The 6,098-nt window shown below is 32.6% G+C and overlaps 1 pseudogene; it reads right to left on the bottom strand.

Moving 5' to 3' along the window:
- Positions 1-2,245: 2,245 nt before the first annotated feature.
- On the bottom strand, positions 2,246-2,364 carry LOC118605738 (annotated as a pseudogene).
- Positions 2,365-6,098: the final 3,734 nt, after the last annotated feature.

Here is a 6,098-nt window from a genome sequence, read left to right as displayed (position 1 = left end):
TGAAATAATGCTGTTTCTCCAACTCTGTCTCCAGAGAGACAGGTAGAAGGGAGCCGAGATTTAGGAGAAGCTAGTTTCCTGTTCATGTGGTTTTAGTATCTTCTTATATCACAGGACATAATAATATGTATCTCACACATCTCTCAAAACAAATATGAGAGTACATAATTAAAGACAATTTTTGAATACTTAAAATGCATGATAGTGTGTTTAATAATAGGTACTGGGGAAACCCATTGGTTTATTTGGAAGATCAATATTTTACAAGTTTAAGCCCTGTTATTTCTAAGATTTGATATTTTAATTTTAAAAGAAATATTTTTAAAATAAAGCTATTAATTTAGTATCTGATACTTTAATTTAAATACAAGACATAAGTTTAACAATCTGTTTACTATGTTACCCATTGCCTAGATAGATGATAAAGAGCCATAGTTTTAAAGGCAAGTATTTACCTACTACATGTCAAACATTTCCTGCTATATTTAGAAGTAAGAGTGGAAAATAAAATTAAATATGAAATGATCAAAATGCTAACATCTACAGTTCAGATATATACTGTTTATGCAAATATATATGATTTAAGAAAAGGGAAAATCAACATGGGTTGTCATAGTTTGAGACAACCCAATTACAAGGAGGCTCAAGATAGAACCTGAAGCACGGGAAGAATTTGAGATAAGTAGAAAGGTAAATACGAAGTTTCAACCAGGAATGACCCATAATATTTTATTTTACCTTGAAATTACACATTGTTTAAAAAAGGTTTTGTCTGTATGCTTAGACATGAGTATAAAAACCTCAAACATCTCTAGCTTCAATCATTAAGTGCTATGCTTATATCAATCATACTACTTTTATACACACACACACACACACACACACACACACACACACACAGCTCTGCACATGCAGTTCATAGCTGGTAAGTGCTAAAAAGTTCAAGGGAAAACAATTTTAGTTAGACTTGTGTGATGGGGAGGTGGCAGCTTCTGCTGTGCTTTTGAGGCAATGACCCAGGGAAGGTTCTTTTATCTCTCCAAATAATAAAAACACTTATTTATCTTCGAGGGACTGAGATGAACTATTTAAAGTGAAAACAAACAAACCAACAAAACTGTTGAATTAGACAATTAAAAGATGTGTTTGAATGGTTAATTTGCACACAGCAGTGAGAGCTGGGGCACTGATCCAATGGGAGAGACGCCGGTCCCCCAGAGCTTGTTGTTTCCAGAAGAAGGGAGGGGCACTAGGAAACATGACCGTAAGTATCCATCACTGTAGTCGAAGTCTGTGTCTGTAGTATCATCTGATATTCTCGACATAGTGTTTCCCTCTGCATTTGATACTTGTAAAAATGCTTTGTGCTGCCAAGTCACAAACACTCAAATCTGACAGCACGGCTTGTTGGGTTAACACAAATCGAGAGGTTGCTTTGACAGCTCGTTGATATCATTAGAAGAACCCAGGTGCTTTACGTCTCTTTCCTCCTCTGTTCTCTCTCTAATTCCCCCTATTCTCTTCTGAGCCATGTTACCTCCTGGGTACAAAATGGCTGCCAAATGCCCGGAAGTTAAGTCCTGACATGAGCATATTCAGGTAGAAAGCACAGGATCTGCCAGGGTGATGAGAGAGACAGATCTCCTTTTGTCCTCCTGTGTTGTCAGACACACAAAAAAATTCTCAGAACTCCAGCAGATTTGTTTCTTTTCTTTTCCTTTTTTATTTTGACAATCAAGTTTATTGAGGTATAATTTATTCAGAGTGAAATTAACCAAAATTATGGATGCAAATTGAGTTTTTATAATGTTTGCTGTCATGTAACCAGCACTAAGGTCATGACATAGAATGTTTCCATCATTTCAAAAAGTCAAGATGTTTATTTTTAATGGATCCAGATAGAATACAGTTTCGGTTTTTTTAAACTGGCAAGTTTTGATGTCCTGCTGTCCATAATATTTTCATGGTGCTGATCATCAGATCATAATGAAAACTGCCATTACAGTAATCGCATATGTTTATTAAGTGCTTATTATGTTCTAGTCACTGTACTATTTCACATACATTCTCTATTTTAACCTCTATACACATTTGACTACATAAGTACATTTATCTATCTATCTATCTATCTATCTATCTATTTATTTATTTATTTTTAGGCGAGGAAACCCTTGGTTGACCTCACAGATTGCAAGGACCTTGTCAGTTTATAATCCCTTATTTTTTATTTATTTATTTATTTTTATACCTACAGCTCCTGTTATTCCAAGGTGGTCTCCCATCCAAGTATTAACCAGGCCTGACCTGGCTTAGCTTCTGAGATCAGATGGGATTAGGCTTGTTCCGGGTAGCGTGACTGTACCATAACCACCTTTAACAAACAGTGTACACACAGCATCTTAAAACAACAGCATGGGATAAGCTCTATTTAAAGGACTGCTTCTAGTCTACATGGTGCCTTTGTGTGAAGTATAGAAAGGAAACCAACCCCTCTGGCTGGAGGAAGGGGACAAGTCTAGCTAAGTAGAGCAGGGGTGGATTTGGGCTCCTTTCTTCCAAAATCAAACCCCTTTGTTGAGTTTATTCACGTTGCATCTAGATGAGACAGCCTTGTCAGTTGTCTGCATTTTACAACATGAAAGCTTCAAGTTCTGAGAAGTGGATCAACCTTCTCATGTTTGCATTTTTGGCTTGTGACAATAGGATTTTTTTCACTAGCATCTTTGGTAGATCTATGGAGAAATGTTCTTCACTAAACAATTGCTTGAATTTCCCCTTCGAGTTTCTCTTCTTACTAGTACTTATTTACCCCCTCTCATATACTTATTCAGGGTTATCTGTCTCATTGATTTATTCACATGAAATAATTTTCTTATTATACTATTAACAATTTCAGTTCCTAGTTGTTCATAGAAACTTGTATAATTATATTTATCTTTTTAGTGCAAATTAGTTTTAGATGATAATTATTACATTAATTTTTAATTGACTAGTTACTGGCATTCTGTATGAATGGGTTTGTTTGTGTTCAAACAGGAAAAGCTCACATGTATGAGGTTTCCTGTTTTTGATAATATCATTCTTTATTAAAAAAACTCAAACCTCTTTGAATAACCATATATCCTTTTATTAGTCATGGAAGGTTACTAGTTTCTACTAAATTTTTTGATGATGCCATAATATAGGATGAAAAATCTGGTCCAACATTATATGCCTTGTACAATTTTTATATAATTTTATGATTTTAAAAATGTCATGGAAAATCCCAAGGGAAATATATCTTTGGGAATTTTAAAACAATTTTCGTTGAAATAAATTGTTTAGAAGTTGTTGGTTTATACTAGATTTTGCAAATGTAACCTGTAATTGAAATTTTCTTCTTTTCTGTGATGCTGAGAGAAAGTAAATTAAAATCAGATGTTCATTTCTTGCTATTTAAGTCCATGCTTTTCTCATCTTGTGAAAAATAGGTGTAATTAAATCTCTTGCATAATTCACTAAATATTTCATTAAAAGCAGTATACAGATTAGTAAGAAACCAGAAATGCTGGCAGAAAAGACTCCCAATTAGAAAATGATTGATTAGTTTGTTGAAGCTGATTAAGTATTAGTGTCATATTTTCAGATTCCGAAACTATGCAGCAAGTAACCTACTGTTAAAATCAAAGTGGCTGCCAGTTGCTTCGAGATGCACACCTCTTTGGAGTAAACTTGTTTCACTTTTTTTTTTTTTTCAGTTTTGTCTTTGTTTCTCAGAGATAATGCTTCTCCTTGAAATATCGCAGGAGATTTAAGCAAAAGAATTTCTTTGCTATACATCGATGTCAAGGCATAAATCTGGGCTAGCACATTACTCTACAGCAGTGGTTCTAGAAATGTGGTTCTCAGACCAGCATCATCAGCATCACCTGAGATCTTTTAGAAATGTGAATTCTATAGCCCCATCCCAGACCTAGTGGATCAGAAACTCTGGAATGGGCCCCGCGATTGATCTGTGTGTTAAGAAGCCCCCAAAGGAGCATCTGATTCATGCTAAGATTTGAGAACTACTGCTCTAATGGAAATTTAGTATACCCAGATTACTGAGGTTGCTATTAATTATTTGCAATATTTTACTATTGAGAGTAGAAATTCTAAGTCCCAGATTATAGACATATTCAATTTTACCTGGTAATGCAAAATAGTTTTACGAACATTTGTTTCAATTTAAATTGCCACCAGTCTAACTGAACGTCTTACTGTCTTTGTACCTAATTATGTCAGTTAATTTTTACAAATTTGGTGGTTGTTTAATGGTATCAAGTTATGGCTTTAATTTGAATATTCCTACTAAGGTTAAGTATGTTTTCATATGCTTATTAGCAAGTCATGTTTGCAGTTAAGTAAATTTATTGATTGGGTATTTTTTTTTTTCATTCATAGGAGTTTTAAAATATTCTGGATACTAATCTTTTGTCATTTTATATTACAAATATCTTTTTGCTAGTTATAATTTCTTTATCACTCTTTCAGATGAATCTTAGAGGAAAAGGAGTTCATAATTTTAATGTAGTCAAGTACCTTTATTTATGATTTTTGTTTCTATGGTTTATTTTTAAAAATCCTTCTCTTTCTAGAAAACATAGAGCTATTCTGTTTTTTTCTTTTCCAGAAAGTGTTTAATGCTTGTTCTTTACCTTTTAAGTTTTTAATTCATATTAAAATTATACATATACATATATGTATATACATATATACATTGTATTAAGGTATATTTCACATAAAATGAAATATACCCATTTAGAGTATACATTTAAAGTGTAACTACTACTGCATCCAAATATAGAACATTTTCATCACCTCAAAAATTTCCCTGTGGCTCTTTGCAGTGAGTCCCTCCAACTTGTCTGGCCTTAACCAACCACTGATCTGTTAACCAGAGATTAGTTTATCTTCACTAGAATTTCCTATAAAGGTAATCTCACCATATGTATTACTTTGCATCTGGCTTCTTTCACTCAACAAAATGTATTTGAGATTTCTCCCTGTTGTTGTCTGTAGCAGTATTCAGTTACTTTTTATTTTCTATTTTGGTGAGTTTTATTCTGTTCTACGATTTGTGTCTCCATTTACCAGTTGATGGACTGTCATCAGTTTTTTGCGTATATAAATATGTCTGCTGTAAACATTTGTATTCAAATCATTTTGCAGACATATGTTTATTTATCTTAGGGAACTGTCTAGGAATGGTTAAGTGCAAGTTTAACTTTATAAAAAAATAAATGCAAACTATTTTCGAAAGTAGTTGTACCTCTGCCTTCCAATCAACTATGCATGAAAATTTCCAGTTTCTTCACATTCTCACCAACACTTGTATTGACATTTGAATAGTTAGTTATATTTCCTTGTGGTTTAAGTTGGAGTGAAGTTGATTTTTTCAATGCATGGGCAAGATTTGATTTGATACTTTTTTTCATGTGCCTAACCAATTGTCTCAGCACCACTTACTGAATAAGGCCAAAATTCCTTAATGACAGTTCTGCCACATTCTGAGATGATACTACAACTATTTAAAAACTGGTATGAAAATAGACACTCTGCCTTTTTTTAAGAACTTACAATAAAACTTTTACATATTTAACTTTATACTTTAACTTAATCAGTATTTTAATAAGCTTCCCTTAGAATTAAGAATACTTATTAGTAAGGTCATTATTTATCCAACCCTAACTTGTTTACTTCTTTGTCTAGTGTCTTATTCTGTTTTTCTTCTTTTAAATAAATTCTTAGTCATAAATTTTACTGATATATTTTATCTGAAAATATTTCATCCATCTTTTCATACATCATCTGTCAGTCTATCTATCTATATATCTATTTTTCATCTGTCTAGCTATCATCTATCCATGTCATTTATCTTTATGCCTTTGGCTTTATAATATCTGCTACAACAAGTCTTCCATCTTTTTTCTTTTCTAAATTGTCCTACTTACTTATGATTCTATATTCTTTCATTTAAATTGTAGGAAGAACCTATCAAATTGCATTCAGTTTCATTCATATATAACACATATATAACTTTTTTGAAATTTCAAATTTTTTTTTTAATAATATTTTTT

Source organism: Rousettus aegyptiacus, unplaced genomic scaffold, assembly GCF_014176215.1.
Source record: "Rousettus aegyptiacus isolate mRouAeg1 unplaced genomic scaffold, mRouAeg1.p scaffold_m13_p_7, whole genome shotgun sequence".
NCBI classification, from domain to species: Eukaryota; Metazoa; Chordata; class Mammalia; order Chiroptera; family Pteropodidae; genus Rousettus; species Rousettus aegyptiacus.
The sequence above is the reverse complement of the archived record's forward strand: the minus strand, read 5'-3'. Positions and strand labels throughout refer to the sequence as shown.